Genomic DNA, 25,684 nt, shown 5'->3' on the forward strand with positions numbered 1-25,684 from the left:
GAGTGTCTAGTGTTGCAGTGTTTGCCCTGGTACCTGTGGGTGGGCAGAGCACTGAGCCAGCAGTGTGAGATGGACAGCTGCCTTGAGTGGCACCATTTTAGACTCAAGCAGAGGGTTTGTGTGACCGAGGTCTAGTGAGGAATAAACATGACGAGAGTCCCTGGTTAAATCGTGGATACCCTGTCATATGTCCTGAATGACTAGCGGACACCAGGACTAAGTCCAGCATCAGCTGTGTGTTTTCCTTGTTACTGTTTGGGAACATGGTGTTGAGTCTCTCCTGCACATATGTGACAACTCACAGTGGTTGTCCTGAAATGTTCCCAGATTTCCACAGACATTAGAAGTCCTGAGTCACAGGGGACCCTTTAGTTCCCAGCAAGGGGGACACCTGGTCATTGTTACAGGAGCCACTAAAGCTGGCCATCATCATCAGGAAGCTCGGTGACAAGAAGCCTTCAGGGAATCATCACTCTTCCACCTTTTGCTCTAAGTGGTGACGAGTTCCTCCCAAGCAGACACCAGCCCAGGAAACAGAGTCATCTTGTCCTGGAGATATTGGCAGAAGGGAGAGCAACGGACCCCAGGTGGCCCAAGAGTCTGGGTTTCACCACTTCTTCCCTCCTCAGGAGGGGGCTGGTCATCACACTGACGGTGTCCCTGAGGCAGAGGTGCTTCTGTCACCTCAGTGGGCCTGCAGCCCAGTCTCCTGTACTCCCAGCTCTGTGGAGGCCTCCAGCCTGCAAAAGCAGGCAGAGGGGAGTTGCCTCCCAGGGCCTGAATTTCCTTGCTAGGCTTCCATTAAGGCAGCAGGAACCTGAGAAGATCAATGTGGGAAAGGTGAGATGTGGACACCCGAGTCTCGATTGGTTGGCCCCATTGCTTCTGGGCCTGTGGTGAGGAAGCACATTATGTGGGGAGCATGTGGTGGTACAGCGCTGTTCACCTGGTGGCCCCTGGGCCATGAAAGAAAGGCAGGGAAGGCTGGGGCCCAACTGTCCTGTCAAGGGCAGATCCTCCAAGACACAAAGACCTCCCAGTAGGCCCCACTCTTGAAGTTTCCCCCACATGAAGTGGTGCCACACTAGGGACCAGTCCTCAAACACATGGGCCTTTGGGGGCATTCCAGCTCTAGCCTAGAGCACGTTCTGTAAGCAGTCTGTTTAGGGGGAGACCAGCTCTTCCACATCCCTCTGTGGAGCCTGCTTTACCTCTTACTCATAATAAACATCGTCACTTTGGCCGTCTCTAGTCCTCGACCCATGCAAACTGGGTTTAAGCGGGTGGCTGCATTAAGCTGAGAAAGCAACAGCAAAAGCCACACAACACAGAGATGATTTTCAAATCAGGGGTGGGGAGGGTTTTTCGACCTTCAGGGTCAGCTTCCATGCTGGAAAAAGCGCTGGAAAGAGAGCCTGAGCTCACTCCCTTTGTTTTATAGTGGGGACATCAGAGGCAGGAATAAGGTTTCCAGGATGGAGTCTTTCTTTGTGATGTCTTGTGGTCAGCAGACTGATTGACATCTTGGCAAGTCACACCCATCTCAGGTGCTGTTCAGGGTCTTAGGCAGAGCTAGAGGAGGAGGCTCACCTGCATCACGTGATCAGTCCCTGACAGGGAGTTCCCAGTGCCAGGCCTATCCCCTCATTTGGCTACTATGCACAATATTCCACACACACATCCCATGGATGGCTCGTGACAGCCGTCCAGTCTCTAAGATGGGTGAAGAAACATGCGGCAGACCTTGAGGATCCTTCCAGGGAGCACCTCAATTATTTTCTTTCATGTGATACTTTGGTAACAGGTAGCCCAGGTGCAGTCTCCACTTACCTTAGTGCCTACCTGTCTGCAGCTCTCTGAATCCTGGCATCAGAGGCTTATGTGCAGCTTGCTGGTGTTTCTGCTCATTAGCTTCTCTCATCTTCAGTGTATGCTGAGAGCATGACACAGACTTCCAAGTAGCACATTACATTAAAGAAAAGCATGCGTAAACTTGAACTAAGGAGTGCAATATCAAATAGTGAGGGGAGTGCTATCAAATCAAAACAGAGGATAATACTAGTGAAATGAGAAAAAAAACTAGCATTAAGGAATCTGAACTTAGTCTTTTTTAAGGTGTTTGAGATGGAGGGATTTCTTGCTGGGTCTTCTAGCTCTGGATTACAGCAGGTATTGGGAGGCATAGTGGATACTCAAACCTCAGCTGTGTTACCTGTGTGTCTCTGGGCACAGAGAAAGCAACAGCATCAAACCTTTCAGCTGTATATTTAGTTCTTCCCTGCCCACGTGCTGCGCCGGTGGTGGTAATGGGGTTCCCCTCGGTGGAATGGGCTGGCTGAGTACTATATGCCAAAAAAATAGAGTGATGAAAGAAACCAACAGAATACAGGAAATATTTTTTAAAATTGGGACAGGATGGGCTAGCCGATCACATGGATCGAGCTTCCACACTAAAAAGAAGAAAATGGAGCCTGCGCTTGCTTTCCTTTTATGGGAGGACATCGAAGGCCTTCCATAGAATGTTCTTTACCCAGTGCAGTCGAGTCCAGTACAACTAACTGTGCGTGTGTTCTTTCTCTGTGCAGGGCATGGTGTGGGTCCTGTGGGAGGAGGGTGAGAACATGAAGAATGTCTGTCCTGTGCGACAGGAGTGCTCAGTGGAGTGTGGGACACAAGCACACTGATCCCTGAAGGAGGGCCATGGGTCGTGGGCCCATGGCAGAGGTGTGAATCTCTGGCCATACCTGAAATCATTCAGAAAGCCAGAGGCATCAGCATTATGGTGAGGCCAGCACTGAGTAGGTGATGACCTACTGCTCTGGAGGTGTCAAGGGAAAGTGAGCTACCAAAGATGGTAGCCACAGAGGATCAAATCTCTGGAATGAGGATGGGAATGGGAATGGAAAAGACAGTAGAATGAATCAGAAGTAACTTTCCTATGTTCAAATATGAATACATGACCAGTGTGCTCCACATCATGTACAACCACAAGAAAGAAGTTATACTCCATGTGTGTATGATTGTCAAAATATGTTCTACTGTCACCTATAATTAAAAAAAAAAAACCAAGTAAGAAAAACGCTATTATAATTCTAACCTATACCCTAAACCTAACCCTACATATTGGCAAATATATACGTGTGTGTGTTTTGTGTGTGTGTGTGTGTGTATGTGTATATACTCATTTACACAAATATATGTATCCAAACTCAAAGGGTAAACCTAATGTTAATTGTATACTTACACCTGAGCATAACCATAAAACAAATTCCTGTCATGGTCCACGGTGCTCTGAATGCTACTGTACCATTTTAGAGGCCTCAGAAGGTTTGGAAATGGATCATGAAACCTGGGTTAAACAGAACAGGAAGTGTAGAAAGGTTGATCCAGGGCAGTTTTGTTTGTGAATAAAGCTCCTGCCACTGAGGAGGACTGAGGACCTTCAGTGTTTTCTTTGAAGCTGGGTTGCCAATATGTTTCTGAGAAAAGAGCCTTTGGCAATCTGAAGATAAAACCAAATTTTGCTTCTGGAAAAAATACCCCAATTCAGCCTCTATTCATATTTACTTTCCTTTCATCTTTTTGAGTTGTAAAGTCCAAAGTCATTGCTCTATATTGTGTTTCTTTTCTCACATTGCTGTATGAGGTGTGATTCTCCCCTGACATTATGATAAGCTATTCTTCTCTGGAAAGGATACCCATTAGGTATGTAGACACAGGTCACTCATTAATCATTGCTTATCTGAGTAAATCATTGGCAGTGTATAAATATCTTTACGAATTGATGAATGCAGGATTACTGCTGTACATAAAATGCTTGTACTTCTGCCTGTTGTGGTTTTGAGATTTGTGTCCAAGCTGCTGGATTGCGGGAGCTCAGCTATCCCATGGCTCCTGGACTTTTGCCTGCTGCCCTTCCTCTGTGTTTGTGTCTGCTGCTGGTATCTGGCTCTGCCCAGGCAGGCAAGCTGCTGGTGGTGCCCATGGATGGCATCCACTGGTTTACCATGCGGTCAGTTGTGGAGACACTAGTCCACAGAGGACATGAGGTGGTTGCTGTCATGCCAAAGGTGAGTTGGCAACTGGGACAGACATTGAATTTTACCATGAAGACTTATTTAACTTCTTACACTATGGAGGAGTTGCAACATATGTTCAAAGTTTTCGCTGAGACTCAAATGAAAAATCTGGACAATAGAGTGCCGGGGATCCCAAAAGCCAACGGTGTGACCCCGGAGATCCAGGCTGTCTGATACGCACGGCCTGCCCCGAGGCTACAGAAGGCGTGGCGCCGCAGAGAAGGGGTTAACCAGTCAGCAGGGAATTAAGTGGCTGCGACACGGTGGTATCCCACCAGCCAAACCCAAGCCCGCACTGACCCCCGGGCTGAGTTCGGGATTGCAGTCGGGGAAGGAAGCCGGTAAGGCCCCGCCCCCCACAAGGGACACTCCGCTAAGGCAAACAGCGGCCACCATCTTAGAGGGCTGAAGTACCCACCGCCACTCTCCGACAGATTGCAGCAACAAAACAGGTGTGTGTGACCCAGCCCAGCCCCCTAACTTAGGGGGATTTCGCATAAAATCTCTCCTAGCTTTTCAGGGGGAGGCAGTATCAGAGTGAGCCTGCATAAAGACTAAAGGGGAGCTAGAGGCACCTGACGCTCAACACCCCCTCCCATCAGTGGACAAAACAAAAGCTGCCTAGCCAGCGCTGGGGGAGGGGCAAGCAGAAAAAATCAAAACCATAGAGTGCCGGGGATCCCAAAAGCCAACGGTGTGACCCCGGAGATCCAGGCTGTCTGATACGCGCGGCCTGCCCCGAGGCTACAGAAGGCGTGGCGCCGCAGAGAAGGGGTTAACCAGTCAGCAGGGAATTAAGTGGCTGCGACACGGTGGTATCCCACCAGCCAAGCCCAAGCCCGCACTGACCCCCGGGCTGAGTTCGGGATTGCAGTCGGGGAAGGAAGCCGGTAAGGCCCCGCCCCCCACAAGGGACACTCCGCTAAGGCAAACAGCGGCCACCATCTTAGAGGGCTGAAGTACCCACCGCCACTCTCCGACAGATTGCAGCAACAAAACAGATTGCAACAAAACAGGCCCAGAGTATAGCTTGAACTGCCGAGAACCATCACTGAGGGGAAATCTGGTCTAGCAGGAGAACCCAAGCCTAGCAGGAGAGAACAGGAGACTAGAGGCAAGGCTCTCGTGACTGGGCAGCTGTAAACTGCAGGCCCGCCGGCGACAGTTCATCCACTGCCAGGGTAACTGGGCGGTAGGAGAACGCCCTCCCGCTGGCGATGGATCACCTGCCCACGGCCTGAGATACTGGGCGGCGGGAGTCTGCCTGCCTGCCACGACCGGGTGCTGAAACCAAACAGAGACAGTCCAGTCACCCCCCCCCCCATTAGGGCACCCCGGCAAGGAGACTGGGGCCCGTCATAGCAGAGTAGTGTCGTCACTGGAGCTCGGACGTCGGAATTCCTTCCCAGCAGAACCCACGTTAGCAGGCATAGTTCAACAACACAAAGGAGAGACATCAGAATAATACAGAAACAAAACAAATCTATAGAAGAGAGCAGAAACACGACAATCAAAAAGAACTGGAAAGTAACGTGGACAACATGAGAAAACAAGGGAAAAAAGGATTTCAAACAATGCAAGACAACTCAATTCTACAAGAGGACATAGAAACTTCAGAAACAGGGATATGGAAAGAACTCAGGGGATACCTAACTCGAATGGAAAGGAATATTAGAGAAGACATGAGACAGCAAGTCCAAGAAATAAAAGTATATTTTGAAAATGAATTAAACAAACAAATTCAAATGGCAAAGAACGAGATCTACCAGGAGATAGAGATCTTAAAAAAAAATCAAACAATAATCCTAGAATTGCAGGAAACTATAAGCCAAATTAAAAACTCAAACGAGAATATTACAAATAGACTTGATCAAGTAGAAGTCAGAACATCAGATAATGAAGACAAGGTTTATCAACTTGAAAAGAATATAGTCAACACAGAAAAGATGCTTAAATCCCACGAACAATCTATTCAAGAGTTATGGGATGTCATAAAAAAACCAAATCTGAGAGTCATAGGGATAGAAGAAGGCACAGAGTTTCAAACCAAAGGAATGGACAACATATTAAATGAAATAATTCTAGAAAACTTCCCAGAGATGAAAGATGGAATGGATTGCCAAATCCTGGAAGCCTACAGGACCCCAAACATTCAAAACCATAATAGACCAACCCCAAGACATATAATTATGAAGATAGCCAACATACAGAACAAGGAGAGAATATTAAAAGCTACGAGAGAAAAGAGGCAGATTACTTTCAGGGGTAAACCAATTAGGTTAACGACCGATTTCTCATCACAAACTTTGAAAGCGAGAAGATCCTGGAATAATGTATTTCAAACGCTGAAAAATAATGGATTCCAACCAAGAATACTATATCCAGCAAAAATGAGCTTCAAATTTGACAATGAAATTAAAATCTTTCATGATAAACAAAAGCTAAAAGAATTTGCAGCAAGAAAACCAGCTCTGCAAAGCATTTTGAACAAAACACTACAAGAAGAGGATTTGATAAATAGTGCCCAAAACTAACAGCAGGAGGTATCTCAGTAAAGGGGGAGGAAAACAACCAAAAAGCAAAACTAGCCAAACTAAAATAAATAAATAAAGAAGCATGACTGGAAATACAAATCATATCTCAATTGTAACCTTAAATGTTAATGGCCTAAATTCACCAATCAAGAGACATAGGCTAGTAACCTGGATCAAAAAAACAAATCCAACAATATGCTGCCTTCAGGAGACTCATATGATAGGAAAAGATATACACAGGCTGAAGGTAAAAGGTTGGGAAAAATCATACCACTCATATGGCCCTCGGAAGCAAGCAGGAGTGGCCATACTCATATCGAATAAAATCAACTTCAAACCTAAGTTAATCAAGAAGGATAAAGAAGGTCACTATATACTGTTAAAAGGAACCATCCACCAACAAGACATAACAATCATCAATTTGTATGCACCAAACAATGGAGCTGCAACGTTCATAAAACAAACTCTCCTCAAGTTCAAGAGTCAAATAGACCACAACACAATAATTATGGGTGACTTCAACACACCGCTCTCGCCATTAGACAGATCCTCTAGACAAAAGCTGAATAAAGAAACTATAGAACTCAACAGCACAATCAATAACCTAGACTTAACCGACATATATAGAATATATCAACCATCATCAAGTGGATACACGTTCTTCTCAGCAGCACATGGATCCTACTCAAAGATAGACCATATATTATGCCATAAGGCAACTCTTAGTAATTATAAGGGTGTGGAGATAATACCATGCACCATATCTGACCATAATGGAATGAAATTGGAAATCAATGATAAAAGAAGGAAGGAAAAATCATACATCACATGGAAAATGAACAATATATTATTGAATGATCAATGGGTTGTAGAAGACATAAAGGAGGAGATGAAAAAATTCTTAGAGTCAAATGACAACACAGACACAACATACCAGAATCTATGGGACACAATGAAAGCAGTTTTAAGAGGGAAATTCATTTCTTGGAGTTCTTACCTCAAAAAAAGAAAAAAACAACAGATAAATGAACTCACACAACACCTCAAAAACCTAGAAAAGGAAGAGCAAAACAACAGCAAATATAGTAGAAGACAAGAAATAATTAAAATTAGAGCAGAAATCAACGAAATTGAAACAAAAGAAACCATTGAAAAGATAGATAAAACTAAAAGTTGGTTCTTTGAAAAAATAAATAAGATAGACAAGCCCTTAGCCATGCTCACGAAAAGAAGAAGAGAGAGAACTCAAATTACTAACATACGGGATGAAAAAGGCAATATCACAACAGACACTACAGAAATACAGAAGATAATTAGAAAGTATTTTGAAACCCTATATTCCAATAAAATAGAAGATAATGAAGATATCGATAAATTTCTTAAGGCATATGATTTGCCCAGATTGAGACAGGAAGACACACACAATTTAAACAGACCAATAACAAAAGAAGAAATAGAAGAAGCCATCAAAAGACTACCAACTAAGAAAAGCCCTGGACCAGATGGCTATACAGCGGAGTTCTACAAAACCTTCAAAGAAGAATTAATACCAATACTTTTCAAGCTATTTCAAGAAATAGAAAAAGAAGGAGCTCTTCCAAATTCATTCTATGAGGCCAACATCACTTTGATCCCAAAACCAGACAAAGATACTTCAAAGAAAGAAAACTACAGACCAATATCTCTAATGAACTTGGATGCAAAAATTCTCAATAAAATTCTGGCGAATCGAATACAAAAACATATCAGAAAACTTGTGCACCATGATCAAGTAGGATTCATTCCTGGGATGCAAGGATGGTTCAATATACGGAAATCAATAAATGCTATTCACCACATCAATAGACTTAAAGACAAGAACCACATGATCATCTCGATGGATGCAGAAAAAGCATTTGACAAAGTACAGCATCCCTTTATGTTCAAAACACTAGAAAAACTAGGGATAACAGGAACTTACCTCAACATTGTAAAAGCTGTATATGCTAAACCTCAGGCTAGCATCATCCTAAACGGAGAAAAACTGAAGGCATTTCCTCTAAAATCTGGAACAAGACAGGGATGCCCTCTATCACCACTTCTATTCAATTTAGTTCTCGAAGTACTAGCCAGAGCAATTAGACAGACAAAAGAAATTAAAGGCATAAAAATAGGAAAAGAAGAAATTAAACTATCGCTATTTGCGGATGACATGATAATATACTTAACAGACCCAAAAGAGTCTACAAAGAAGCTGCTAGAGTTAATAAATGAATTCAGCAAAGTGGCAGGGTATAAAATCAACACGCATAAATCAAAGGCATTCCTGTATATCAGCAACAAAACCTCGGAAATGGAAATAAGGAAAACCACTCCATTCACAATATCCTCAAAGAAAATAAGATACTTGGGAATCAACCTAACAAAAGAGGTGAAAGATTTATACAATGAAAACTACAGAACCATAAAGAGAGAGATAGAAGAAGATTTCAGAAGATGGAAAAATGTACCCTGTTCATGGATAGGCAGAACTAACATCGTCAAAATGGCGATATTACCCAAACTTCTCTACAGGTTTAATGCGATGCCAATCAAAATCCCAATGGCATTTCTTGTAGAAATAGACAAAGCAATCATGAAATTCATATGGAAAAACAAAAGACCCAGAATAGCAAAAGCAATTCTAAGCAGGAAGTGTGAATCTGGAGGCATAGCGATACCAGAGGTCAAACTGTACTACAAAGCAATAGTAACAAAAACAGCATGGTACTGGTACCAAAACAGGTGGGTAGACCAATGGTACAGAATAGAAGACACAGAGACTAATCCACAAAGTTACAACTATCTTATATTTGATAAAGGGGCTAAAAGCATGCAATGGAGGAAGGATAGCATTTTCAACAAATGGTGCTGGGAAAATTGGAAATCCATATGCAACAAAATGAAATTGAATCCCTTTCTCTCGCCATCCACAAAAATTAACTCAAAATGGATCAGGGAGCTAGGTATCAAATCAGAGACACTGCGTCTGATAGAAGAAAAAGTTGGCTACGATCTACAAATTGTGGGGTCAGGCTCCAAATTCCTCAATAGGACACCCATAGCCCAAGAGTTAACAACAAGAATAAACAAATGGGACTTAATGAAACTAAAAAGTTTTTTCTCAGCAAGAGAAACAATAAAAGAGGTAAATAGAGAGCCTACATCCTGGGAACAAATCTTTACCCCCCACACCTCCGATAGAGCCCTAATATCCAGAATGTACAAAGAACTCAAAAAATTAAACAATAAGATAACAAATAACCCAATTAACAAATGGGCCAAGGACCTCAACAGACACTTCTCAGAGGAGGACATACAATCAATCAACAAGTACATGAAAAAATGCTCACCATCTCTAGCAATCAGAGAAATGCAAATCAAAACCACCCTAAGATACCATCTCACTCCAGTAAGATTGGCAGCCACTATGAAGTCAAACAACAACAAGTGTTGGCGGGGATGTGGGGAAAAGGGTACACTTGTACACTGCTGGTGGGACTGCAAAATGGTGAGGCCAATTTGGAAAGCAGTATGGAGATTCCTGGGAAAGCTGGGAATGGAACCACCATTTGACCCAGCTATCGCACTTCTCGGACTATTCCCTGAGGACCTTAAAAGAGCGCACTATAGGGATACGGCCACATCAATGATTATAGCGGCACAATTCACAATAGCTAGACTGTGGAACCAACCTAGATGCCCTTCAATTGATGAATGGATAAAAAAAATGTGGCATCTATACACAATGGAGTATTATGCAGCACTAAGAAATGACAAAATCATAGAATTTGCAGGGAAATGGATGGCATTAGAGCAGATTATGCTAAGCGAAGCTAGCCAAGCCCTAAAAAACAAATGCCAAATGTCTGCTTTGATATAAAGAGAAAAACTAAGAACAGAACATGAAGAAAGAGCATGAGGAAAAGACTACAGTAAACAAAGACGAATCGGGGGAGAGAAACGGAGAGAGAAGGGAAAGCATATGGAAATGGTAGGAGACCTTCAAGGATACATAAAATTATAAGAGGTTATGAGGGGCAAGGGGGAGGGAAAAAAAAAAAGGGAGAGAATTGAACAACAGCAGGGGAGGTAGAGAGGGAAGATGGGAGGGGAGGGGAGGGGAGGGGGGATAGTAGGGGATAGGAAAGGTAGCAGAATACAACAGTCACTAATATGGCATTATGTAAAAATGCGAATATGTAACAGATGTGATTCTGCAATCTGTATTTGGGGTGAAAATGGGAGTTCAAAGCACAATTTGAGTCTAATGTATGAAAGATGATATATCATGAACTATGTAATGCGATAAATAATCAGGGGGATAGGAAAGGTAGCAGAATACAACAGTCACTAATATGGCATTATGTAAAATTGTGGATGTGTAACTGACGTGATTCTGCAATCTGCATTTGGGGTAAAATTGGGAGTTCATAACCCATGTCAATCTAATGTATGAAATATAATATGTCAAGAGCTTTGTAATGTTGTGAACAACCAATAAAAAAAATGTAAAAAAAAAAAAAAGAAAAATCTGGACAAACGTTTATTGTCTACATTATTTGGTTCATCCAATGGTTTTTTTGAACTACATTTTACCCATTGTAGGAGTTTGTTTAATGACAAGAAGTTAGTAGAATACTTACAGGAGAGCTCTTTTGATGCAGTGTTTGTGGATGCTTTTGACGTGCATGTGTGGTCTAATTATTGCCAAGTATTTTCACTCCCATCTGTGGTCTTCACCAGGGGAGTGTTCTGCCATTACCTTGAAGAAGGTGCTCAGTGCCCCAGTCCTCTGTCCTACATTCCCAGATTTTTAATGAGGTTCTCAGATGCCATGACTTTTAAGCAGAGAGTAGAGAACCTTATAAGCCATTTAGCGGAGCGTTTATTTTGCTCATATTTCTTGAAAACCACCTTGGAAAGCGCCTCTGAAATTCTCCAAGCCCCTGTCACACCATATGATCTCTTCAGCCAAGTATCCATTTGGTTGCTGCGAACTGACTTTGTTTTAGACTATCCCAGACCTGTGATGCCCAACATGATCTTCATTGGTGGAATCAACTGCCACCAGGGGAAGCCACTGGCCAAGGTACGTGTGTCTCCCTTAGCACACTGAGGGAACCCTGGCTTTGGGCGTTAAGAAAGATTCTTTCCTGAGCTGTGATTCTTTATTAATATCCATTGTATTTGTAATTTTTTCCTGGGTTAACAATTGTTTTGTTTCTATTCATTAACTGTGGATTAGCAAGTTTTATAAAGCTGTCCTCATTGATATTTATGTGCATATCAGTAATGGGATTTGTGTCATTTCTCAGCTTAATCTCTAAATCTTCCACAGAAAAACCCCAAGAAACACCTGCAAGATATTCCTTTTAGCCAATTTTATAGGAAACTGTTCTGAGCAGTTTTTTATGCCTGCTTTCTTTTTTTTTGAAATTATTTTATATGTTTTCATGTATGTAAAGCAAACCTTACAAATATTTTATTAAGTAATATCTAATAATGGAGCTGCGGTTGTGGCTCAGCAGTAGAGTGCTCTCCTAGCATGTGCAAGATGCAGTGTGAGATCCTAAGTAGAGTGCTCGCCTAGCAGGTGCGAGGTGCTGTTTTCTATCCTAAGCATAACATAAAAATGGATAAATAAAAATAAAGGTTTTAAAATATAAATAAGTATATCTAATAATAAAGTGTACATGAGTTCTTTACCTTGTATTTCACTTGGCAATGTATTGTTGTCGTGCTCACAATCTAATACTTATAATGTGTTCATTTAGTAATTGCATTGAAAGCTTTAAACAGTTTTTCTTTTGAATCAACCAGTAGTGATAGATATTTAAACTTTTCCCACATCTTTGAACAAGACTGTAAACCACATTGTAAATGTGTAAAACGCATTCCTTTATTTTTTCTTCCACATCATGTTTTATTTTTTCAACTTTTCTAGAATATTTTCTGCCAGCTCTTGTGTTTCCCTATTCTTGCTGTTTTCCTTATATCTGAGGAACATCCTAGGAGTAGAGCTGCTGGTTAGATGCTATCTCATGTTATGTTTAAATAACTTTCGAGTCTTAAGGAACTCCCCTCTTTGATCAGCAGTGTATGAGAGCTGTTGCTTTTACATGCCCTCTCCAGCTCCAGATATTCAACCTTTAAGTTTAAGTTTTGTCAAATTTCTGGGCAAAACATTGAGTGTAACTGCTTTGGTTTTTGCTTTCTCTTTCCACAGATATGTTGAGCATTTGCATTTCTTCATAATTTCATGCTCACATTTGTTGGTCATTTTTAATGCGTCTGTCTTCTTACAACTAGTTCTTTAAATCTTCTATGTGAACATTAATCCCCCTTTAAAATATTTGCTATGAATAAATTTTCAGGAGCTGTTCTTCATCTTTTGCCATGGAGGATTTTCAATTTTGGGGAGTTAAATTGTAAAGGTTTTCTTTAAGAGATCTGGATCCCAACTCATTTATGTCTTTCCTGACCTGGAATGTAGAACCATTTTTCCACATCATGTTTTAATTTTTCAACTCTTCCAGTATTGCTATTTTTTTTCTTTTTGCCTTTAAATCCACAGTGCAAACATCTAATTTTATTTGTTGTGTCAACCGATAGCCTGATGTCCCAACTCCTTTTGATCCTTATTCCCTTCTTCATCCATTGCACTGAACTGCATATATATATATATATATATTTTATTTTCTATGCTCTTTGCATTTGTATCGGCACTCTCAGTTTTTTTCCACTGACTTATCTGCTTATTCGGCACTACTGTGTTCTCAGTAAGTTGCTCTGTGGTAAGCTCAAATATGTGTGGCTCACTATCTGTGTTTCTAAATTTCCTAGGTGATTGTCCTTATGTATGCTGCTTCATAAAAGGTTAAATTGTTTTGTCAAGGTCCAAAAAATAAAACCAAACTATTTGTTTTAAGGCTAAAATAAATGTTTTCATTAATTTGAGAACATTGGCACTTTTTTTTTCTTGCTTTTCAGGAAGATGTATCCTTTTTACTCATTCAGAGGTTTTTTTGTTTTGAGATACAATTAGGTGTTAATATTTAATTACTTTCACTAATCAGCATTGTCCAATCACCTGGAAGAATATGTATCTGGTAACACAAAATGGTTTCATTGAATTGGCATATATTTGAATCTGCCTAATTTGAATTTATTTTTGAGGTGACTTTTTAAAATGTTATATTGTAACTATATAGAACAGTGGGCTTTATTGTTACATAGTCACACATGCTCAAAACATAATTTGTTCATTTCATTCCCCAGTTGGTTTCCTCTCCCTCCCTCCCTTCCTCCTCCCGGTATCCTTGCATTACTCTATAGATATTTTAAATGTCCATCAGTAAAAAAATTTCATTTTATTTGCATAAGCATTTTTATCTCCTTCTTTTTTTTGGCATTTTATTTTTTATTTTTTATTTTATTTATTTTTTTAAATTTTTTTTATTGTTGGTCGTTCAAAACATTACATAGTTCTTAATATATCATATTTCACAGTTTGATTCAAGTGGGTTATGAACTCCAATTTTTACCCCGTATACCAATTGCTGTATCCCATCAGTTACACTTCCATTGATTTACATATTGCCATTCTAGTGACTGATGTATTCTGCTGTCTATCCTATTCTCTACTATCCCCCTTCCCCTCCCCTCCCCTCCCCTCCCCTTTTCTCTCTCTACCCCCTCTACTGTAAATCATTTCTTCCACTTGTATTATTTTTCTCTTACCCCTCCTTTCCTCTTATATGTAATTGTGTATAACCCTGAGGCTCACCTTCCAATTCCATGCAATTTCCCTTCTCTCTCCCTTTCCCTCCCACCTATCTTCCCTGTTTAATGTTAATCTTCTTCTCAAGCTCTTCGTCCCTACCCTGTCCTTGGTTACTCCCCTTATATCAAAGAAGTCATTTGGCATTTGTTTTTTAAGGATTGGCTAGCTTCGCTTAGCATAATCTGTTCTAATGCCATCCATTTCCCTCCAAATTCTATGATTTTGTCATTTCTTAATGCAGAGTAATACTCCATTGTGTATAAATGCCACATTTTTTTTATCCATTCATCTATTGAAGGGCATCTAGGTTGGTTCCACAATCTTTTTATCATGAATTGTGCTGCTATGAACATCGATGTAGCAGTGTCCCTGTAGCATGCTCTTATTAGGTCTTTAGGGAATAGACCGAGAAGGGGAATAGCTGGGTCAAATGGTGGTTCCATTCCCAGCTTTCCAAGAAATCTCCATACTGCTTTCCAAATTGGCTGCACCAATTTGCAGTCCCACCAACAATGAACAAGTGTACACTTTTCCCCGAATCCTCGCCAGCACTTGTTGTTGTTGGACTTCATAATGGCTGCCAATCTTACTGGAGTGAGATGGTATCTTAGGGTGGTTTTGATTTGCATTTCTCTGACTGCTAGCGATGGTGGGCATTTTTTCATGTACTTGTTAATTGATTGTATGTCCTCCTCTGAGAAGTGTCTGTTCAGGTCCTTGGCCCATTTGTTGATGGGGTTATTTGTTATCTTATTATCTAATTTTTTGAGTTCTTTGTATACTCTGGATATTAGGGCTCTATCTGAAGTGTGTGGAGTAAAGATTTGTTCCCAGGATGTAGGCTCCCTGTTTATCTCTCTTATTGTTTCTTTTGCTGAGAAAAAACTTTTTAGTTTGAGTAAGTCCCATTTGTTGATTCTAGTTGTTAACTCTTGCACTATGGGTGTCCTATTGAGGAATTTGGAGCCCGACCCCACAGTATGTAGATCATAGCCAACTTTTTCTTCTATCAGACGCCGTGTCTCTGATTTAATATGGAGCTCCTTGATCCATTTTGAGTTAACTTTTGTGCATGGCGAGAGAAAGGGATTCAGTTTCATTTTGATGCAAGTGGATTTCCAGTTTTCCCAGCACCATTTGTTGAAGATGCTATCCTTCCTCCATTGCATGCTTTTAGCCCCTTTATCAAATATAAGATAGTTGTAGTTTTGTGGATTGGTTACTGTGTCCTCTATTCTGTACCATTGGTCCACCCGCCTGTTTTGGTACCAGTACCATGCTGTTTTTGTTACTATTGCTCTGTAGTATAGTTTGAAGTCTGGTATCGCTATACCGCCTGATTCACATTTCCTGCTTAACATTGTTTTTGCTATTCTGGGTCTTTTATTATTCCATATGAATTTCATGATTGTTTTATCTATTTCTATAAGAAATGCTGTTGGTATTTTGATTGGGATAGCATTGAACTTATAGAGAACTTTTAGTAATATCGCCATTTTGATGATGTTAGTTCTGCCTATCCATGAACAGGGTATATTTTTCCATCTTCTGAGGTCTTCTTCTATATCTCTCTTTAGGGTTCTGTAGTTTTTATTGTATAGGTCTTTCACCTCTTTTGTTAGGTTGATTCCCAAGTATTTTATTTTTTGGGGGGATATTGTGAATGGAGTCATTGTCCTCATTTCCGTTTCAGAGGATTTGTTGCTGATATACAGGAATGCCTTTGATTTATGCGTGTTGATTTTATATCCTGCCACTTTGCTGAATTAATTTATTAGCTCTAATAGTTTCTTTGTAGACCCTTTTGGGTCTGTTAGGTATAGAATCATATCATCTGCAAATAGTGATAATTTAAGTTCTTCTTTTCCTATTTTTATGCCTTTAATTTCTTTCGTCTGTCTAATTGCTCTGGCCAGTGTTTCGAGGACTATGTTGAACAGAAGTGGTGAGAGAGGGCATCCCTGTCTTGTACCAGATCTTAGAGGGAATGCCTTCAATTTTTCTCCATTCAGAATGATGCTGGCCTGTGGCTTATCATAGATTGCTTTTACAATGTTGAGGTATGATCCTGTTATCCCTAATTTTTCTAGAGTTTTGAACATAAAGGGATGCTGTACTTTGTCAAATGCTTTTTCTGCATCTATCGAGATGATCATATGGTTCTTATTTTTAAGTCTATTGATGTGGTGAATAACATTTATTGATTTCCGTATATTGAACCATCCTTGCATCCCAGGGATGAATCCTACTTGATCATGGTGTATAATTTTTTTGATATGATTTTGAATCCGATTCACCAGAATTTTATTGAGGATTTTTGCATCTAAGTTCATTAGAGATATTGGTCTGTAGTTTTCTTTCTTTGAAGTGTCTCTGTCTGGTTTAGGCATCAGGGTGATGTTGGCCTCGTAGAATGTATTTGGAAGTTCTCCCTCTTTTTCTATTTCCTGAAATAGCTTGAAAATTATTGGTGTTAGTTCCTCTTTAAAGGTTTTGTAAAACTCTGCTGTATACCCATCTGGTCCTGGGCTTTTCTTAGTTGGTAGTCTTTTGATGGTTTCTTCTATTTCCTCTATTGTTATTGGTCTGTTTAGGTTGTCTATATCTTCCTGACTCAATCTGGGAAGATCATATGACTTAAGAAATTTATCAATGCCTTCACTATCTTTTATTTTATTGGAGTATAAGGATTCAAAATAATTTCTGATTATCTTCTGTATTTCTGAAGTGTCTGTTGTGATATTGCCTTTTTCATCCTGTATGCTAGTAATTTGGGTTCTCTCTCTTCTTCTCTTCGTTAGCATGGCTAAGGGTCTGTCGATTTCATTTATTTTTTCAAAGAACCAACTTTTGGTTTTGTCAATTTTTTCAATTGTTTCTTTTGTTTCGATTTCATTAATTTCAGCTCTGATTTTAATTATTTCTTGCCTTCTACTTCTTTTGCTGTTGTTTTGCTCTTCTTTTTCTAGGATTTTGAGATGAAATATGAGATCATTTATTTGTTGGTTTTTTCTTTTTTTAAGGAATGAGCTCCAAGCAATGAATTTTCCTCTTAGAACTGCTTTCAATGTGTCCCATAGATTCCGATATGTTGTGTCTGTGTTTTCATTTAACTCTAAGAAGTTTTTAATTTCCTCCTTAATGTCTTCTATAACCCATTGATCATTCAGTAACCTATTGTTCATTCTCCAAGTGATGCATGATTTTTCCTTCCTTCTTTTATCGTTGATTTTCAGTTTCATTCCATTATGATCAGATAAGATGCATGGTATTATCTCTACTCCTTTATATTGTCTAAGAGTTGCCCTGTGACATAATATATGATCTATTTTTGAGAAGGATCCATGTGCTGCTGAGAAAAAAGTGTAACTACTTGATGTTGGGTGGTATATTCTATATATGTCAATTAAGTCTAGGTTGTTAATTGTGTTTTTGAGTTCTATAGTTTCCTTATTTAACTTTTGTTTGGAAGATCTGTCCAGTGGTGAGAGAGGTGTGTTGAAGTCTCCCATGATTATTGTATGGTGGTCTATTAGACTCTTGAACTTGAGAAGAGTTTGCTTGATGAACGTAGCTGCACCATTGTTTGGGGCATATATATTTATGATTGTTATGTCTTGTTGGTGTATGGTTCCCTTGAGCAGTATGCAGTGTCCCTCTTTATCCCTTTTGATTAACTTTGGCTTGAAATCTATTTTGTTTGATATGAGTATGGACACTCCTGCTTGTTTCTGCAGTCCATATGAGTGGAATGATTTTTCCCAGCCTTTCACCTTCAGTCTATGTATATCTTTTCCTATCAAATGTGTCTCCTGTAGGCAATATATTGTTGGGTCTTGTTTTGTGATCCATTCAACTAGCCTGTGTCTCTTAACTGGTGAGTTTAAGCCATTAACATTTAGGGTTATTATTGAGATATGGTTTGTTCCTCCAGCCATATTTGTTTATTAATGTTACTAAACCTGATTTGTTTTCCTCTTTGATTACTTTCCCCCCTTTACTGTCCTACCTCCCACTGATGGTTTTCAATGTTATTTTCGGTTTCCTCTTCCTGTAATGTTTTGCCAAGGATTTTTTGAAGAGATGGTTTTCTAGCTGCGAATTCTTTTAACTTTTGTTTATCGTGGAAGGTTTTAATTTCATCTTCCATCCTGAAGCTTAATTTCGCCGGATACACGATTCTTGGTTGGAACCCATTTTCTTTCAGTGTTTGAAATATGTTATTCCAGGATCTTCTAGCTTTCAGAGTCTGTGTTGATAGATCAGCTGTTATCCTGATTGGTTTACCCCTAAATGTAATCTGCTTTCTTTCTCTTGTAGCTTTTAAAATTCTCTCCTTATTCTGTATGTTGGGCATCTTCATTATAATGTGTCTAGGTGTGGATCTCTTATGATTTTGCACTTTCGGCGTCCTGTAGGCTTCTACGATTTGGGATTCTGTTTCATTCTTCAAGTCTGGGAAGTTTTCATTATTTCATTGAATAGATTGTTTATTCCTTTGGTTTGGAGCTCTGTGCCTTCCTGTATCCCAATGACTCTTAAGTTTGGTCTTTTAATGTTATCCCATATTTCTTGGATGTTCTGTTCATGGTTTCTTAGCAGACTTGCTGAGCTGTCTATGTTCTTTTCAAGTTGAAATACTTTGTCTTCATTGTCTGATGTTTTATCTTCTAAGTGATCTACTCTGCTGGTAGTATTGTCAATTGAGGTTTTAAGTTGGTTTATTGCTTCCTGCATTTCTAGGATTTCTATTTGTTTGTTTTTTATTACCTCTATCTCCCTGTGAAATTGGTCTTTTACTTCCTGGATTTGTTTATGTAGTTCCTTGTCAAAGTGATCTTTCATTGTCTGATTTTGCTGTCTCATGTCTTCCTTGAGACTCCAGATCATCTGAAGCATGTATATCCTGAACTCTTTATCTGACATTCCATCTGTTGCAGCTATTACCTCTTCTAGAGTTGAGTTGACCTGCATTGCTTGTGGTCCTTTCTTTCCTTGTCTTTTCATACTGCTCGCGTTTTTTTCTGCTTGGTGAACCTGTTGTGTTTTTGAAATTTTCCCCCTATTTATTTATATTGTTCTTGTATAGTTGGGAGATCTCTCTTGCAGGGCGGGTAGTGGCTGTGCTCCTCCTCTAATTAGGGTGATCTATCTACCACGCTGGTTGGTCGCAGGTCTGCCCACCCTGCGGGCACGGGTGGCGGTTCTACTCTGCCCCCACTCCAATTGTGGTGACGTAACTACCACGCCCTCGGGTCGTTGGTCCTGATCCGGGTGTGGGCGGCAGCTCTGCTCCGCCCCTACTCCAATTGGTGAGACGTGTCTACCACGCTGGTCGGCCTCTAAGCCTGTTCCGCCGGTGGGTCGCAGATCTGCCTACCTTGTGGGCTCAGGCGGCAGTTCTTCTCAGCCCCCACTCCCAGTGGGGGTACCAACTGCCTCTCCAACGGGTTGCTGGGTCTTTTCCGGACACGGGCGGCGGCTCTGCTCAACCCCCACTCCAACCAGTGTGACGTGACTGCCTTGATGCTACTTGTCCACCACTCTGGCAGGCTGCCGGGCCTGTCCTGCCAGTGGGTCACAGGTCTGCCTACCTTGCAGGCTCAGACGGCGGCTCTTCCCCGCCCCCACTCCAAATGGGGTGACTTGGCTACCACGCCGGCAGGTCACTTGGCCTACTCTGGGCGCAGGTGGCAGCTCCACTCTGCCCCCCAGGCCCCCTCAGCACCCAGCAGGACCTGGACCGAGAAGCAGTCCCTGTAGGTTCCCCAGCCCTGGGCCAAAGCAGCTTCGGGAGCCAGAACCCGGCCTCTCCGATCCCAGCCACGCTCTGCTAGGAGCAGGCTCCACAGAGCAACCGCCACGGTTTCCCCAGCCCCAGGCCAAAGCAGCCCCGGGAGCCCGAGCCTGGCTGCTCCAAACTCTCCCAGCTCGGTGCACGCTCCGCTAGGAGCAGGGTCAAAGATGCAGTCCCCGCGGGCTCCCCAGCCCCAGGCCAAAACTGATCCGGGAGTCAGAGCCCCTCCGCCCCTCAGCGCACTTTCCACTTGGAGCTGGCCTCAGCACGCAGTCCCCACAGGTTCCCCCGCCCTGGACCAAAGCAGCCCGGGGAGCCAGAATCCGGCCGCTCAAAGTCTGGTGCACGCCTTGCCAGGAGCGAGCCCCGAAGAGTATTCTCCTCAGGTTCTCCAGTCCTGAGCCTGAGCGATCTGTCTGCGAGACGCAGGCAAATACCAGCCTGGAATCACCCGTAGTTGAATGAGCTGAGATCAGTAGAAAACAGGGATGATTACATCAGCTCTCCAAGATAGCGGCTGCTGTCCTCCTCCGTGGTCCGACCGGTGTCGAGAATCGAACTGGACCGCTTCTCTCCTCTGTCTCAAAGCTGGAACTCAGCACTAGCACGGCCAGTGCACAGCTTGCAGGAGCCCACAGAATCCGCATCGCTGTACTCCCGCTCCGGTACCTCGCCGCTACCCAGCGCGCGCTCCAAACCTTTTATCTCGTTCTTAACGTTTATTTCTATGCATTTTATTATTTGTGCACAGTGCTAGTTTTATTTATTTTGAACTGGTTATTGGTAATTAAAGGGCAGTTTTGTGCATTTACTTAATATCTAATTATATTCCTATATTTTTTCTTAGTTTGTAAGATTGATTTGGTATAGAACAGCATCTGCAAATCATTCTCCCTGCTGGTATTTTCACCATTTGCTTTACTGAAACACATGAGTACATTATTGGTCCAGGCAAGTTCAAATTGTATGCAGTCACTTGCAACTGAAGTAATCTTGACAAATACAAAACTAATGTTCTTGGAAAATGCAGGGTGGCTAAATTCGTGAGGAACAATTCATACATTATCTCAGCATCTTAGGGATGGACTGTGCCTTTTTATCTGTAGTTCTGTCTTCTGGCCTGTTCAGTATACTTTGAGGCATAACCCTATTCTCTCCCAGGCTGGCAGGTGTTGGAGAGGGTCTTCTCTTCACCTGTGGAAACATGACCTAATGCTCATTCTAAAAGCCTGGGGGACTGTGCCTTCAGGCATGTTAAAGCTAGGTACATCTTTCTGCTCTCGGGAAGACCAAGCAAGGAGATACATGTTGCAGGATCTTAACAAGCGGAGTCATTCAACAGGCTTTTCTCCCTTTCACCCTCTATCAGCACTGTGCCAGTCACCAGGAGGCACTGCCTGTGCTCTTGCCCTCTGCCCTGGGGTGGGGCCCTGCACTTTCCTGAACCCACAGCAAGGTCAGGGTGGCTCACCTAGAGGGTTTTAGGAAGTCAGAATCTGTATATGATTTTCTGTCACCATCATTTAGGAATGCCTATAAAACATGGAACCATATAGAGTTTCAAATATGTTTGGTTTTTTTAATAACATTCATATCTTAAAAATAAAATATTTGATTTTATATATGTATTAAAGGACATATATGGATTCAAACTTTAATAGATTGGGTGACTATATACATTTATAAATATAAATGTACAGTAAGCACAGTTCTCAAAGAAGAATTAAGATCACAGAGGGCCCTATGGTTAAGAGCCTGGGTATAGCACAGGTATAACTGTAAAAATTTTCATCCATAGACCTATGGAGTGTGTTTGAAATTGGCAGATGTCCCTTGGGAAAGCATTCAGTATTTGTATTGCTGAAGAATAGGTGTCATAGTCTTAACAGCATCGATTTTGTGAGAAGGAAACATTGATGATAGTGGGATTTTGTTTGGGAACATGGTGTCAAATCTCTCTGGCAATAATGGTGATATCAAGAGTCTGGCATCATAGAAGACCTCTAATTCCTCCATGCAGAGGGGTATCTGTTAATTGCACTTCTGTCAAGGAGCAAAGTAGTGCTGGCCTCACTGTTCTGCCATCTCGAGTCTCCTGTACAATTATTCACTTAAAGTCAATTTTGCTTGATAAACTTATAGCTACCTCTACTTTCACTTAGTTTTCATTGTGTAGGACATCTTGTTGGAATTCTGTTTTTTTAAATGTTAAATTTTTGCTACTTCTTATTTATGTGTTTCCCAAATTTTCCAAAAAGTTCTACCCATGTGTCTTTGTAGTTCGATGACTTTTCTGAACATTATTCTGAATTCTTTTTTAGCCATGATCTATTGTTTCATTTCCTGAGTATCAATGATTGCACCTTTATTAGTTTTTTGGGAGTTATCATGATTCATTTACTTAAATATTTTTTATTTTACATTGGTGTGTGTGCATTTCAGGGTACAACTGCCTGCTCTGACATCCACTGGTTTTCTTGAGGCATAGCTCTTCATTTACTGATTAGTCTATCCTGGATGTTCTAGGGTTATCCTACATAAAGAACTATCAGCCATGGGGTTGGGGCTGTGACTCAGCAGTAGAGCGCTCGCCTAGCATGTGCAAGGCACTTAGTTTGATCCTTAGCACCACATAAAAATAAAAAATAAAAAATGTATTGTGTCCAACTACAACTAAAAATTTTTTAAAAAATTCTTAAAAAAGAAAAGAAAAGAAATCTCAGCCATAAGCAGAAGATGTCAAGAGACCAACAAGTTTCATAGAAAATAAGAATTGAAGCTTTGAGGAATAATGGGGAATTTTGGACAAATTCTTGGTCAAGGGAAGCAATAGGCCAGTAGATCCCTGCAACTTCATTCCCAGGGAGTGGACTTATATAGTAGTGGTCACAAGCAAGGTGGCCTTCACCCAAGCAAGAATGCATTAAGTTTTATTGATCTAGAATGAAAGATGCCAGGCACGTTCCTGGCTCTGGCAATGTTATGGTGTTGCATGACCCACTCCAGTGACACCATAGTGGTTTTGTTTTTCTGTGGTATGCAGTGTAACTGTGCAGGGACTGGATAGGTTTATTCATCAGGCCAGGTTATGAATGAAGATGGCTGTGGTCATGTTAATCTGGCTCCCTACACTGTGACTCTAGAGGATGAGCTAGTTACCACAATAGGTGGGCAGGCCTGTTGATCACTCTTCAGTCATGTGAGCCACATGCCTTTGTTCTGACACCAGGGGTGGTAGCTGCTGAGCTCCACTCTCTCTTGAAGCAATTATCTGGACTGTGCTACCAAGTGGGCCTCCTGGCTGAGTACTGCAGTGGCTTCTGGAGAGGATGATTATATGATATATAACCTGGGTGGCCATTCTAGTCTTTGGGGTCTGTTATTCAGCAGAGGGTGCAGACTGGGTTCTGAGGTTATTCAGAGTCCTTTCTTAGGAAAGGTATGGCCTGAGGCTATGCTCATGCACAATTCAGGAATGCTTCTGTTTCAGAGGGGAGCCTTGGGTACCTTGTGGCTGGATGTATTGGAGGTGTAGCAGGCCTAACTCCACACTTGTCTTAAATGCACAGAGATGGGAATCTCTCTATGAGAGGTCTGTCATTGGCCCTGATTTTTTGCTGATTAGGGATACTGTTTGACTTTCTAATTGAAGGCTTTGTAATCCCTTTGACAATTTGGAATCCAGAAAGTGGGACCATCCCTGTGTTGGTGAGGTGAATGTGATGAACTTTGAGCTGGGCAGGAAAGGAACCATCTAGGACCAAAGCTAGGTTGAACTTCCCATTGGGCTTTTTATGGCAACCAGCTCTGCTGGTCTGAGGTTCGCCTGTCTCTGTGTTGAAGCATCTTAGCTGACAGCAACACTGAAGGTCCAGCAAGGTGCACACGCTGGTCATCGTGATCACCGCCTCCTCACTGCCATTTCCACCAGGGTTGCCTTTGAGGTGATAGTGGAGTGGGGTCCTGGAGGGATCATGGAATGCTAGGGTGCTGGGTGATGGCCGCAGGTCTCCTTTCCTTCTGTGGAGCCATGCTCCAGGGAGAGCATCCTGTGTGGTGGTGTGGATGTCTGGGGAAGGAGGAGGGTTGGCGTTGTCAGAGTGAGACCTTCTTCCTCCCCTCCCAAGCCAAGTGTGACTCAGTTCTGCAGACTGGTTGGGTGGCCTCAGGCTTATGCCCAAGTGTTGGAGTGTCAAAAGATGTCCTGGTCTGAGGATGATTGTTCACTGAGCTTTCTGTGTGGAGGTGGATTCTGAGACTCCAGACCACACGTATTGCTGTTGTCACTCTCCTCCTTCTGAGTCTCTAAAGACAATGATGTAACATGACAGTTGCCAAAGCAGTGATACAGCCAGTATCTGGTAACATCCAGGGTCTTGAAGGAACCACCGTGTGTTCCTAACAAGGGTGATGCCCCTAGTTTGGCTGTGGAATCGCTCTCTTGACTCTCCCTGTGGTATTATTGGAGAAATGCCACTGTGCTCACCTGTGAAGGTATGTAAAATGGCCTAATGTAGCTGAGTCCAGTGGAACAAACTGTAGCTGTGTACTTTTCTCTGGCTGGACACAGTGTGGGTCCTGTGGAAGGAGGGTGAGAACATGGAGACTGTGTATCCTGTGTCCACAAAGAATGCTCACTAGAGTGTGGGAGAGAGGCACTTACATCCCTCAGGGAGGGCTCATGGGTCATGGATCCACAACAGATCTCTAAGTCTCTGGTTGGGACATGAAATCATATGGGAAGTCAGAGGCCTTCTCCATTATGAGGCAAGCATTGAGTAGGTGATGACCTGCTGCTCTGGAGGAGTCAAGAGAAAGCGAGTTCCTATAGATGGTGGCCACATGGGGTCAAATGTAGCGGGCTCTCAATCCTGTTGTGGCATTTCAGAGGCCTCAGAGGGTTTGGGAATGGAGCATGACTCCTGTTGAAAGTTGAAGAGACAGCAGCAGTGTGAGTCCATGGCACATTCAGTGGTGAACCACATTCACTGGCCGGGAGCAGATCAGGACTGAGGCCCTTCCAGGAGTTCCTTTGAAGCTGGATCTCCCATTTCATTCTGAGCAAAGAGTCTCTGGTGCTATGAAGATAAAGTCTGGGTTTTACTTTGAACAAATTCTAAAATGTAATGTTTATTGAGGTTTGCCTTTTAATCCTTCCAGATGACAAAGTCCCAATCCATTGCCTAGTAATTCTGTTATTAAAGTCACATTGTGGTTCAGGGCATGATGCTCCTTGGAGGCAAAGATCATAAACCTGGAAAACACATAAGCCGGATAGGTCAATAGTTGTCATTCATTAATCAAGGCTCCTCTGAGTAAATGATTGACAGCAGGCATAATACATTTTCACAAATTGATGAGCACACCTACGTGAACAGTTCTGGTATCTAAGTACCTGGACTTCTTCTGCCTACTGTATCCCTTGAGCTTTGTGTCCAAGCAGCTGGATTGTTGGGGGCTCAGCTATCAC

At 41.9% G+C, this 25,684-nt stretch overlaps 1 pseudogene across 1 annotated transcript; it reads left to right on the plus strand.

The window, feature by feature from the left end:
• Positions 1-3,887: 3,887 nt before the first annotated feature.
• On the plus strand, positions 3,888-12,869 carry LOC308630953 (UDP-glucuronosyltransferase 1A8-like; annotated as a pseudogene). Its single transcript has 3 exons — positions 3,888-4,181; positions 11,160-11,723; positions 12,861-12,869. The product of its transcript is annotated as a UDP-glucuronosyltransferase 1A8-like (transcript).
• The last annotated feature ends 12,815 nt before the right edge of the window (positions 12,870-25,684 follow it).

The sequence above is a fragment of the Spermophilus citellus genome (genome assembly GCF_964194105.1).
Source record: "Spermophilus citellus genome assembly, chromosome: 11".
NCBI classification, from domain to species: domain Eukaryota; kingdom Metazoa; phylum Chordata; class Mammalia; order Rodentia; family Sciuridae; genus Spermophilus; species Spermophilus citellus.